Raw genomic sequence first — 13,795 nt, 5'->3', positions numbered from 1 at the left:
ATCTCGAGAGCCAGACCCCCATCATGATTGCTTTCTCAAAAATCGAAGAGGCATCGTTCTCCGAATCTCGAGAGCCAGATCCCTGATAGGATTGCTTGTTCGAAAACCGAAGAGGCACCACTTTCCCAACTTCAAGAGCCGGATCTCTTTGGATAAAGCTTGTCTGTAATCTTCACGCGCAACATCAGCTTTCCAGATACCACAGACCACTTTTTCAAAGTGCTCTGACAGAGTTAAAACATGTGAAGCTGACAGCTCCCACTACCGTGCTAGGACCAAGCAGGGTAAAGGAATAACATTACTACTTGTTGTTAGGGAGACTCCTATATATGTCGACCTCCATCCCCAACGGACAGGCAAACCTGCAAAAATGCTCAACCCTTCCTCATATCTGAGAGAGCATTCCCAACGAAGCCTTTCGAAATATTCAGCTTTCTTTCCCCCCGATAATACCTCTGCAAACAAGCTATACTAGAGCAAGAATATCTCATATCATTAGGGTTAAAAGTAAGAGTATCCCATATCATGCTTTTTCCCTGTCTTTTCCTCTGGCCTTGTTCTTACCTGCAAGACAAGGAGAAAGAGAGCAATCAGTCAGCACTTGGAATCAAGCTTCCAGCCAGGAACTGACTGCCTGGAACCCCTTACCTGATTACTTACCTGGCATTGCTCTCGAGTACTCATCTTCAACATCTTATGCTTCCAGGGAAGATTCCGCATCTGCCTGAGGAACAGATAGGGTAAGTGAGAAGGATACAAGGAAGCATGTGGAGACAAGCGTAACAGCACACGTGCCGATACATCCACTACTCTGTCAAAAGAAAAAGTATCCCATATCAGCAGGGTCGAACGTACTCTAGATTTGATGGACTTGTTTTGACCCTCAAATTCTTCAGTCGGCCTTATACTCTGGAGGAAACCTGAAAACCCTCCAGCTTAGTTCAAGAATAAGCCTGTGGAAAGTTACTTCTTCAAAAGAAAAAGTATCCCATATCATCTCTTATCATTTTTCTTCTCTTTATCCTTCATGCTGCCTGCAAGATAGGGAGAATGTGAACAATCAGCCGGAGCTCTGATTGCTTACCTTGTCTGTCACCTCTTTCAGCAGATCCCCTAGCTCGGCGACTTGGGGGACTCCTACTACATGGTTTGTATCGCGCTTGACCAAGCCTGAAACTACAAGTAAGCTTCAAGTGAAATTGATACATTACCTTGTGCATCTCCACCAGTTAAAGATACCACCCCTGGATGGAGGAAAAGTACTTCCAGAGAAGATGCCACATCTACCTATGAGACAGATAAGACAAGTCAAGACGATACCACACTCCGATACTTAGAAGTTTCGTGATTACGAGATCATTCTCCCACAATATTTCCTAATGTCATTTGTACTAAATCATTCGCTTGTACTCACTAAAGGAGAGCTTGAACCTATGTACTTGTGTAAACCCTTCACAATTAATGAGAACTCCTCTATTCCGTGGACGTAGCCAATCTGGGTGAACCACGTACATCTTGTGTTTGCTTTCCTATCTCTATCCATTTATATACTTATCCACACTAATGACCGGAGCAATCTAGCGAAGATCACAAAAAGCGACCGTTTTCGCTACCTAGGATCTATCTTGCAAGAGAACGGAGAATTAGATGGAGATCTCAACCATAGAATACAAGCTGGATGGATGAAGTGTAAGAGTGCATCCGGTGTGTTGTGTGACCGTCGTAGGCCACTGAAGCTCAAGGGAAAATTTTATAGGACGGCAATAAGGCCAGCGATGTTGTATGACACAGAATATTGGGCGGTGAAGCATCAACACGTACACAAAATGGGTGTAGCGGAGATGAGGATGCTTCGTGGGATGTGTGGGCACACGAGAAAGGATAAGATTGGGAATGAGGATATCCGAGGTAAAGTAGGAGTAGCCGAAATTGATGGAAAGATGAGAGAAAATCGATTCCGATGATTTGGACATGTGCAAAGAAGGCCTACTGACGCTCCGGTTCGAAGATGTGACTACGGGACAGAGGTTCAGGGCCGAAAGGGTAGAGGAAGACCTAGGAAAACTTTGGAAGAGACTCTAAGAAAAGACTTAGAGTATTTGGATCTAACGGAGGACATGACACAAAACCGAGCGCAATGGCGTTCTAGGATTCATATAGCCGACCCCACTTAGTGGGAAAAGGCTTTGTTGTTGTTGTTGTTGTATTGTTTTTTTAAGTCAAACGATAAATTTTGTTAGATTAGATGTTAAATTAGTCACCAACAAAGTTTGAATTCAAGCTGCCATGCAAGGGCTCAACACTTTTCCACTACTGTGGTAAAGGGTTGGCCGCTTACATGGGGAAGTATTTCTTCATTTATCCAAATTTGGCGGACTTATAAACATTCTTAAAAATGCCTTGTGGCATTTTGGGTCAATAATAAAATATCGTGTATTAAATTTGTCACATGAAATTCTATTAATAACCTGAGAAGCTAAGGTGGCATATCAAAATGTAAGTCTCTCCAACTCAACCATTTGAGCTACTTCAAAAGTTTTAAGTTTGGTTCCCTAATAAAAACTTAAGGATTAAAACAAACACAAAGTTTCTTTAGGTTTAAGGAATTATTATTCATCCCATTTTATTATAACTAATTATTTGTATTTTTATATGTTGACAAGCAATAGAATATTACAAAGCACCAGTAGTGGCACAACAAAATACTCCATCATAGTGGGCTAATCAGGTATCGAATTTACTGCAAATATACAATCCTCGCCCTTGATAATACTCAAACTTAAGACCTGCTTTAACTACGCATAAACAAATTTCATGTACTTATAAGGAAAAAATATAGTACTAATGTTGTCCACTAAAAAACAAAAATGTCTCTAATGTTCAACGACCGACGAAATTCAATGTTCAAATTATTTGTACTTAATATGAATCATTATTCGAATAAGTAAAAGACATTTCTATATTGTGTCTTTTTAACAATTGGAAAAATTAACAAATTTTGTTTCTTCATAATGGAATAGTGAGTATTTGATTCATTTTTTATTTTCTAAGATCTCTCATGTGAAATTTTTTGAGACCTATTATTTTACAAGTAATATTGGAGGACAGGAGAATCAAACTTGAAACTTCAAGCGTATGAATGAATGTTGTTAATCAACTGAACCCCTCTCTACTTAATGATCTGTTAAATCCAACATATCCTAGATAATAATTTCTACTTTTAAATTCTGAAATAAAACGTCTTGAAGTGCTCTGGTTCTCCAGAGTCATAACCAACCTCATTGAAGTTGATTTTAGACTAGTTTTGCAGTTCGGAACTCTGACCTCTCCACAGCCTTACCCCATCAAGTTAATTAAAGACTGCTGTCCTACTGAAGAAAATGATGAACATTAAAGTTGATGTTGTGCCAGGAAATTATAAACCCCTTCTGCAAATAACCACTACCACTGAGTCCACCATGACCACCACCATGCATGAATAACTTAAGCTTTGAGTTTATGTCCTTGAATCTAACTCCTCCTGTAACCATCATCAATTCCTTCTGAAATTATGTTGAATTCCTTCGGAAATCTTATCCAAACTCATTTGAAAAAAAAAAATCATTTACCCTTGTTTAACTCATATATCCTTCAAGGGCGAACATTTTGAACTTAGATTTTACAGAAAACTATAGCAATATTGTTCCTTGAATTTATGTCATTATTCTATTTTTTTTTTTCAAACTTTCACTATGGTTTCGAACCCTACTAAACTTTTAATTTGTTTTGAGCTCACTAAGTGTGGAGCCAAAAATAATCACAAGGTTACATGTGAATTTTTGGATAAAAATGACAAAATTACCCTTGAGGCATACCGGGAATCCTACGCGCTAGCAGCGGGTAATCATCCCTCAACCAAGTCAAAAGTGCCCAAAATAGGTAATAATTTAAAACCTATTTCATCCATCCTCATCAAATCCTCTCCACAAGGTAACTCCCAAATCTTTCCCCTTTTATTATATTAATTAGCTAATCAATTAGATAATTATTAATTAGCTAATTAATTAGTTTATTATTCAATTATTCCTAATTGAACACAAATCAAGAACCTAGCCCACAAAAGGAACCAAGTGGCTTGTCCTTCCTCACCCAAGGAGGCCGGCCACACCCCTATAAAAGCCCTCTCATTCTCTGCAAAACTCACTTCCAATTCTCTTGCTAAATTCTTTAAATTCTCCAAATATTTTTCCCTCAAAATTCTAACTTAGGTATCGGAGGTTATGCGGCCAAAGCCCCCCCATTCATCGTGGGCGCGTGAGGCTCTTGGCCTTGACCTAAGGTGTTATTTGTTTTGTAGGTGCAATTTTGTCCAAGAACAAGGAGGAAGAAATTCGTATCCACAAATTGGTGCTTTTATTGAAAGAAGAGTCACACACTCATAGAAGACTCTCGCATCAAAGGTTTTCCTATTTTCTTGTCCATTTGTAGATTTTTCATACGTTCATATTATTAGAATTTTTTATTTGCAAAAATTCTTTGATAAAACGTAAAAAAGAAATACAATGGCTAGAAATTTAGAAAATACAAGTAGTGAAAATTCCAATATTCAAGACATGGGACCGCGGCGATCCATGAGGCTAAATGTGACAATAAGTGGAGCGGCACTACCATTACGAGGCTACACCATGACAACCACCGTAGGGGCACTACCATTACGAGGTTTATGGCACCACTACCATGGCCCAAGCTGTGCCATCCAAGCTTACACGGGCCCAAGCCCAAGCCATGCCATCCAAGGCCCACGACACCAAAGCCACGGCCCAAGTGTCACATCCCAGACCAACTTCACCATAGCATGATATTGTCCGCTTTGGGCCTCGATCATGCCCTCACGGTTTTATTTCTGGGAACTCACACGAGAACTTCCCAGTGGGTCACCCATTCTGGGAATGCTCTCGCCCGAACTCGTTTAACTTCGGACTTCCAATGAAACCCGAAGCCAGTGAGCTCCCAAAAGGTCTTGTGCTATATGGAAGTAGGCATGTACATATAAGGCACATAACTCCCTCTCCGTTGGTCGATGTGGGATGCTACAATCCACCTTTCTTAGGGGCTCAATGTCCTCGTCGACACACTCATACCGAACGACAGAGTGGCTTTGATACCAAACGCCATTTTGAATTTAGGAATATAGAGGACAAGTCTATACCTAACAAAAGTCTAGTCATGGTAGAGGTTGGTCGGGAATTTGGTCTGAAAGTTGGGAAGAAATTCCCAGATTTCTAGAAATTAGGATCCATGGTCATTTGGCCACTTTCAGGCTAAATTCCTGGACAACATGGACCACATTTGAACTTTCTGTGAATATGGATCGATTCATTACATTCCAAGCTTTACTTTGGTCATGTAGAATTGTTTTTGGTTGAGAATCGAGCTCGATATAAGCTCGGGAAGTTGGACCAAAACATGCAAAAATTGCAAGAACTCGCGATGAAGGCGAGTACGTATGTACTCGCAAGCGTGTGGGCGCACGTGGTCTCCCATGTGTCATTGGCACGTGGCTTCTAGTGCAGCCACTTGTGGCTGCGCGTGACGGCGCGTCCGGCCTCTGATCAGCATATGGTCAACACGTGCGGGTCCATGACGTCGAGTAGATCGATTTCGTATATTCAAATCCTATGTTTGAGCAATCTACGGAGGTTTTGTTTAAGTTTCCATTTATGTGTTATTAAACTAAGTTAATTAGTAATTTCACATATTGGGGAAACGTATCCCGAGGACCTACGAGGTCAAGCAAGGCTTAAAGACTTCATTTCGACTACGTATCTGTGAGTGGGTAGTTTATATATATATATATATATATATATATATATATATAGCTTATAGTTTCCACAAATGCATTTAAATGATTTACGCCTATTATGTCATAATTTTAATTGAGTTTGGTAAATATTGCCTTGTGATTAGAATTATAAAATGGCTATGCAATATTCATATGCATATTTACCTGCTTATAAATATAGTACTGTGGTAGAATACTAAAATGATTCTACATGATGCACAGGTAAATTCAGGTGAGTTTATTATATTGATTCGAATTGTATGACATACATATATTCATATAGTTAACTCATCATTACTACACAATCCATTGTTAGTGCTCCCGCCTGGTGCCAGGGCCAGCCTTCATGTGTATGTTCACCTCCCGAACCGCATGCTCGTCTTGGATCAAAGTAGGTGCTAGCCTGTTGTACATGTCTCGTTAGGTGACTCCGACTTGTAGATGACTGCGCCTAGCGCAAGTTTCACGTGATCGTAGCACTAGAGCGTATATTATTATTATTACTATTACACCTAGCCTATCGTACATGTCACATTAGGTGACTCCGACTTGTGTGATAATATAGATTGATGAGCCATAGGTGTAGTGTACAGGTCACGTAGGTGACTCCGACTTCCGTGCTAGTATATTGTCAAGCACATGCTTATATTTCTATTGTTGTTGAATTATTCCTGTTGTGGCATATTTTTTATATACATTGTTGGCATACATTAAATCTTCATACTTATACGTAGTATGATTTTAAGGAAATTATACTTATTTTCGGCGAGGGGTTAGTATATTCGAAAATAAAGATTTTCTTTGAAACGTTGTTTTGCTGACCCACTCAACTTTGTTTTTCGCCCCTCCAAGTTTAATAGTTGTGCTTACGTGTATACGAGGATTCTGGAAAATCTCAGGAGATGGTTATCTACAGTGGTATAACCCTCATCCTATTTACTACAATGTCTTATACTCTGACATCAGGTGTGAAGATGGTTCAATCCCCCTCACCCACACACTCTCTTGATTAGGCATTTTTAGGTTTAAATTTATTCATGTTCTTCATCTTCATCCACTACGCTACACTTTATAGCTTCGTCACCTTCCAGGTGTCGGCCAGCACAACTCAATTTGAAGTCAAAGTGGACATTCCGGGTTAGGGTGTGTCACAAGCCATGTCACTCCAAGCCCAATGCGAGCCCAACGCATTGCCAAGCCATGCCCAAGCCTCACACTCACATGCATCACGCGCTAAGCAGCCCACGCTCGTGGCCCAACCTGCTCTTATGGTTCCCCAAGCAGTCCAAGCCAGCCCAAGAGTAGCACAACTGTCCCGACTCTAAGTTTCAGGGCCTATAATCGAACCATGGGCATTTTCACCACATTTCTTCGCAGATTTGACATTTCCCAATTCAAATCTCGTGCTCGGAGCCTACCACACTTCCACTACTTAAGGAGGCATATTCTTTCCAAGCTCTTCCAAACCAAATGGCAAACAACACTTGTCTTGACAAGTTATAGAGTTGACGAACGCCCTTGCATAACAGATGACCTTGGTGAATCAACTCTTGCAACGCACCAAGATCCAACGTGCCCTAGATGAGGTGTCTCGAAGTAGTACAAGGGCAGACGAACCTTTCCAGCAGTGTCCAGGCAAACAACCACTCGACCAGCCACGAGCCAAGCATTCAGGCAATGTACATTCCCGATTGGGCCCCCAAGATAACGTATACTCCCATCTCAGCTCGCGGAGGAGCGTGCACTCTCGACTAGGCCCAAGGGTAAGTATACACTTAAGGTTGGGGCCATACTTCAATAATCAACATGAGCAGCCTTCCAAACAAAACATTAATTTATGGCTAGGCCCTCAATGAGTATCCTCCATATCACATCGAAGCAGGCAGCATGACGGACGGAAAGAAGCAGTCACTCGATCCAGCTCAAGTTCAACTAGCAGCCTGCGAAAAATTCCCTCGCCTGCCAAGAGTGGACCACATGCGCCTTTTCCGCGACATAGACGAGCCGAGTACGTAGAAGAGCAGCCTAGACCAACATGTCTAGACCTGGGGCAACCGAGAGCTCTGCCACCCCAACAAAGGCAAATTCAAGAAGACATAGAGAGGCTCTTGAATGAACGTTTGGTGATTTCCAACGCAACGAAGTTGCCGACGAGGCATTACGGTGAGACATGACCAACATGAGCAAGTCACCTTTCACGGATGAGATTGAGCAAGCAGAGCCTTCACGAAAGTTTAGCATGCCACACTTCACATATTTCAAATGAGATGAAGATCCAGAAAGACACTTGAAGCATTACCAAAGCATAATGGTCCCTTATCGGAACAATGATGCTCTTATGTGCAAGATATTCACCACCACTTTGCAAGGTGAAATGTAAGATTGGTTTCACACCTACCGCCACGATTAATCCGATCTTTTGATGATCTTTCCTTGGTTTTCACTAAAGAATACTCATCTTACCGCTCGATCAAGAAGAAGTTCGATCACTTGTTCAACATGAAGAAGAACCCAAAAGAGTCACTCAGCGACTATGTGAAGAGGTTCAAAGCAGAGAAGGCAAGGATAGTCGAATGCGACGATTCAATAGCAAGTGCAACCTTTAAAAAATGACTCCTACCAGACCACTCGTTGTTCGGAGGTTGATCATGAAAGAAGATTTAACCCTAGCAGACTTTTTCATTCTAGTAGAAAAGCACGCACTTTGGGACGAGGCTTGGTAAGCAAACAAGGCACCTGAGCAACCTCGGAAAGAAATAGCAGTAAAGAAGAAGGATGGAAAGTAGCCGAACAACAAAAGCAGGCAGAGGGTAAGCGTAGGGACCGATCCCCGACTAGACGAGGCCTGATGACCAAGAACTACTCTATGTTTTTAATCCCGATCCACCAAACCTTTCGTGATGTCAAGAATGAGCCAGGGTTCAAGCTGCCAAAGCAATCAAAGGGAGATACTTCCAAGTTGGACCATACCAAATATTGCGCATTCCATCAAGAACTTGGTCACACAACTGACGACTACTACACTTGGAAGAACTACTTAAAGAAGCTCGTGAAAGAAGGCAAGGTCGATAGATACTTGGACAAGCCTGCTTTGCAGCCGAAAAGGAACACAGATGCCGATGAAGAACAACCTAATAAGACAATTCGGATTAATGGCATCTTCACTGAATCTGAGAACTTGGGAGCCACCAACAATTCAAAACAAAAAGAAAGATCCTGCAAGCGTTGCTAGTCTCACAAGTCCAAACAGTCGACACCCAACCTAGATCGTCATTGGCTTCACCAAGAAGAATGCATAAGGCGTTGATTTCCCACACGACGACGCATTAGTAGTATTTTTTCAACTAACCCATGATATAGCAGACAAAATAATGGTTGATAATGGAAATGCAGTCAACCTACTTCAACTCTTAATAATTCAGATGATGGGCCTAGAAAGCACAATCATACCCCGAGCAGAGGTACTTACCAGATTCAACGGGCAGAGCTCAACTGCCATCGGTCACATTACACTTGACATGAAAACACCGCCAGTTGTCTCGAAGCAGATGTTCATGATCGTAAGCGACCCATCTCCCTACAATGGGATTCTTGGGAGACTTTGGTTGATCAAGCTGGATGCCGTCACTTCCATCAAGTACCAAAAAATTTGATTCCGCAACCTGGGAGGAGGAGTAAGAGAAATCAAGTCTAACCAGGCCACATCTCGATGATGCACTGTGCAAGTATTGAAAGAATCAAAGAAGAAAACCTTTACCCCCGTAGAGGCTACCAAGGTCCAAAGGGACGATGAAGCTACCAAATAGCAATTACAACAAGTAGATTAAGAAAATGAAGTCCAAACTAACACACAAGTAGATGACAAAGGATGAAAACCCGATGAGGATGCCGAGGACATCATTCTTGATCCCCAGCAGCTGGAAAAGACGGTTAGAATTGGCTCACGCTTAAGCCAAGGCGAGAAGGAATATCTCATGGCTTTTTTTAGGGAAAATTGTGATGTCTTTGCATGGTCACCTTCCAACATGCCCAGCATCAACCTCGACCTCAACAAAGCATGCCCGAATGATCCCTATTCAGTTCCTCGAATTGACCTGCTCGTAGATTCAACTTCCGGGAATCAGTTGCTCAGCTTCTTAGACGCATACTCAGGCTACAACCAAATAGCCATGTACGAGCACGACAAGGAGAAAACTGCGTTCGTGATCGAGCAAGGCACCTACTGCTACAAGGTCATGCCCTTCGGCCATAAGAACGCGATAGCCACTTACCAAAGGTTAATAAACATGATGTTTAAAAAGAAAATTGACGTAACTATGGAGGTCTATGGGGTAACTATGGAGGTCTATGTCGACAGCATCATGGTAAAGGGCAAGTTGGCAGAAACTTTGAACATCCTTAGAAAATACAATATGAAGCTCAACCCCACCAAATGCATATTCAGAGTATCTTTATGCAGGTTCTTGGGGTACCTGGTAACCCAACGAGGAATCGAAACACATCCCAAGAAAATTTGAGTGATCCTCGAGATGAAGTCTCCCACCACCTTAAAGGAGATCCAAAGCTTATTCGGACGAGCAGCTGCCCTCAACCGCTTTCTTTCGCAGTCCACCGATCGATGTAAGCTTTTTTTCAAGGCCATCAAGAGGGCACAACGAGATAAATGGGATAAAGATTGCGAAAAAGTTTTTCAAAACCTGAAGAAGTATCTCACATCACCTCCCTTACTATCTAAGTCGGAAGCAGCGGATGACTTATACATTAACTTGGTAGTTTCATAAGTAGCAGTGAGCTCTGCCTTCACACGAGAAGAGTTGGGGGGCCCAACTGCCGATATTCTACACTTCTAAAGCTCTTTTAGATGCGGAAACTAGGTACTCGAAGATCAAAAAATTAATTTTGGCATTAGTTGTTACGACTCGGAAGCTTAGACCGTACTTTCAAGCTCATACAGTCATCGTCATGACTCAATATCTTCTACGATCAATTTTACATGGTTCGGACGCTTCTCAAAGAGTGATGAAATGAGTGTTGGAACTTGACCAATACGGCTTAATTTTCTGACCTCGCACGACGATAAAGGCCCAAGCCTTGGCAGACTTCATAGTGGAATTTAAGCCTAGCCTAGACGACGTAATAAAACGGTTTAATGACACCCCAAAAACAGCCGAGCACACCTTAGCTCTACCTACTCTCCCTAATGGAGACTTTTGGCGTTTGCATGTTGATGGCGCATCCAATTACAAAGGTTCAGGAGTGGGCGTGGTTCTTGTCACCCTAGACGGTTCAATGCTCAAGCAGGAGATCACTCTAGGCTTTAAAGCATCCAACAATGAAGCAGAGTATGAGGCCCTACTAGCAGGCATTTGAATCACCAGCTAGGCTACTGGGGAGTTCACGGTAAAACATCCAAGGATGATGCAATACCTAGAGAAGGTACACAAGAAACTTGAGGCATTTCAGACTTAAACTCTCACTCAAGTTCCGCAAGCAGACAACGCTCATGTGGATGTGTTAGCTAGCCTAGGCTCCACTTTCGATCACCAACTCAAACGCACTATTCCGGTGGAGTATCTAGATAAGCCAAGCATAGAAGCGGAGTCGGCAGTCGAGGTGTCACAGGTTAGTATAACTCACAATTGGCAAAGTTCTATTATAGACTACTTGGTCAATGGCACACTCCCCATGAAAAGATTGGAGTCTAGAATGCTCCAAGTAAAGGCAGCATGCTACTATATGTGGAATGACATTCTCACCTGAAGATCCTACACGGGACCACATCTCCGCTGCCTAGCACATCCTGATGACTTGAAGGTTCTAAGCTTAATCCATGAAGGCGTTTTTGGAAATCACTATGGAGGTCGATCCTTAGCACAGAAGGCTCTTATCGTCGGCTATTACGAGCCCACCATGCACCAAGATGCTAATGAGTTAGTACAAAAGTGCGACCTTTACCAACGCTACAAGCCAGTACCAGCACTGTTGTCAGCGAACTACACTCGCAGACGAGTCCTTAGCCGTTAATGCAGTGGGCAATCAACCTGGTGGGACCTATGCCGCCCGCTACTAGGGCCAGAGGCATGATGATCGTCGTAATCATTTACTTCATCAAATAGGTAGAAGTAAAGCCCATGACAACGACAACTCAGATGGACAGCGCTTCATATGGAGGAACATAAATTGCTGATTTGGCATCCCTTAGTCTATCGTCACCAACAACGGCCCGCAATTCGTGGGTAAAGATTGGGTGAAGTTCTTCCAAAAGTATGGCATCAAGTAGCACATGTCCACACTGACACATCCTCAAGGCAATTGGCAGGCCGAAGCATCCAACAAGATGATCCTTGACTGCCTTAAGAAATCACTCACCGACAAGAAGGGAAAATGGCCAGACGAACTCCCTGGATGTTTTTGGGCATATTTCACCACCAAAAGATGAGCAACTGGCGAGACTCCTTTCTCTTTAGCATTTGGTTTGGAAGCAATCATTCATCACAACATTATCATGCTAAGCACCAACACTCTACTACCAAGCATTGAGCAGAACAGTAAGGAGATGGCCACAAGCTTAGATCTAGCAGTGGAGAAGTGTGAGCAAACCATCACGTGCATTGCAGCCTACCAGCAGCAGCTCATTTCCAGCTACAACAAAAGGGCCAAGATTAGGCAGTTCCAACCCATAGATCTAGTTTTAAGAAAAGCCTTCATCACTGCCCATAGAGAAGGCTCTAAAAAGATGGATCCCATCTGGGAAGGTCCATACAAGATCAGCAGAGTAGGCGGCAAGGGTAATTACACTCTCGCCACCATGAACGACAAAGAGATCGAGAAGCAATGGAATGCTTACAACATGAGGAAGTACCATGTGTGACCTCCTAGTATATCAAGACTCGAAGACTCAAGCAGCTCAATGGGCACCACCTCGTAAGTCGATGACTATCTAGTTGTTATGCAGTCTTTTATAGCTAAGTTATTTGTTCGTTTCACTCATTTTTCAATGAGGAATTCAGAAGTTATTTACAACTTGGTTCGACTACATGTCTACAACAACTTATCTTTCTTGCACTTCAAAAGAAGATCGCACCCTTCTTAGGGACTCATCGCAGGAATTGGATTTTCTGAGGGACCAACTATGCTCTCCAGTGCAAGAAGGTAAACCAATTCCCCGACACTCACATAGGTCTGTTCTCCAAGGCAGGAGGATAAACTTGCACTTCGAATATCCAGACGTGTATGAGCCAGGCTACTCTAGTATAACTAGATGCACGATGGCTTGCACAGGGATTCCTAGAAGTAGCCACAATGGTCTTTTTCAAGGCTTTGCTAACTGAAGAATTTTGGGTCTCTTGGCCTTTCGCGGGGAACTGGGCCCTAGAGATGAAGGGGGCACACTATGCAGTACGCCCGATGGACAACTGCCCTAGAAACCTAAAGCTACTACTGAGTGGATTAAGGTATCCTACGGTTTTCGAAAAACTACCTACGGGTTGCCCTTCAAGCAGTAAAGCCATGCTAGACTTATACAATTGCATATTCTTGTGAAATGTTAAACAAGCTAGCAAGCATATACGAAGTTTTATCCGCTACCGACATGCTATGTAGTCGATAAACTTTACCTTTGCCAAGCACGGAACAACCTACACTAGGTTCTAAAGTGTTGTAATACGTAATACGCAACCTAGTGGTTATGCGGACTTGTCTGCTTCTGTAAGTAAAACATTCGGCTACCAACCTTATAGCTAAAAACTTTGCAAAGTTCTACATCAACACCAACGGCTACATAGGCTACGCGAGCCTGTCTGCTTATAGAAAAGTAGCATGCTTGCCACTAGTCTATAAAGTCAAAAGGTTAAGGGTATGAATAAAAGAAGCGAAGATAAAGAAAAGCGAAGAAAGCAAGTTTATTAAAATTTCCTAGCAAAATTGATAAACAACTAGCAAAGACTGAAGGAGTTCAAGTAAAAGCAACAAGGA

Source organism: Malus domestica, chromosome 03, assembly GCF_042453785.1.
Source record: "Malus domestica chromosome 03, GDT2T_hap1".
Taxonomy (NCBI): domain Eukaryota; kingdom Viridiplantae; phylum Streptophyta; class Magnoliopsida; order Rosales; family Rosaceae; genus Malus; species Malus domestica.
The sequence above is the reverse complement of the archived record's forward strand: the minus strand, read 5'-3'. Positions refer to the sequence as shown.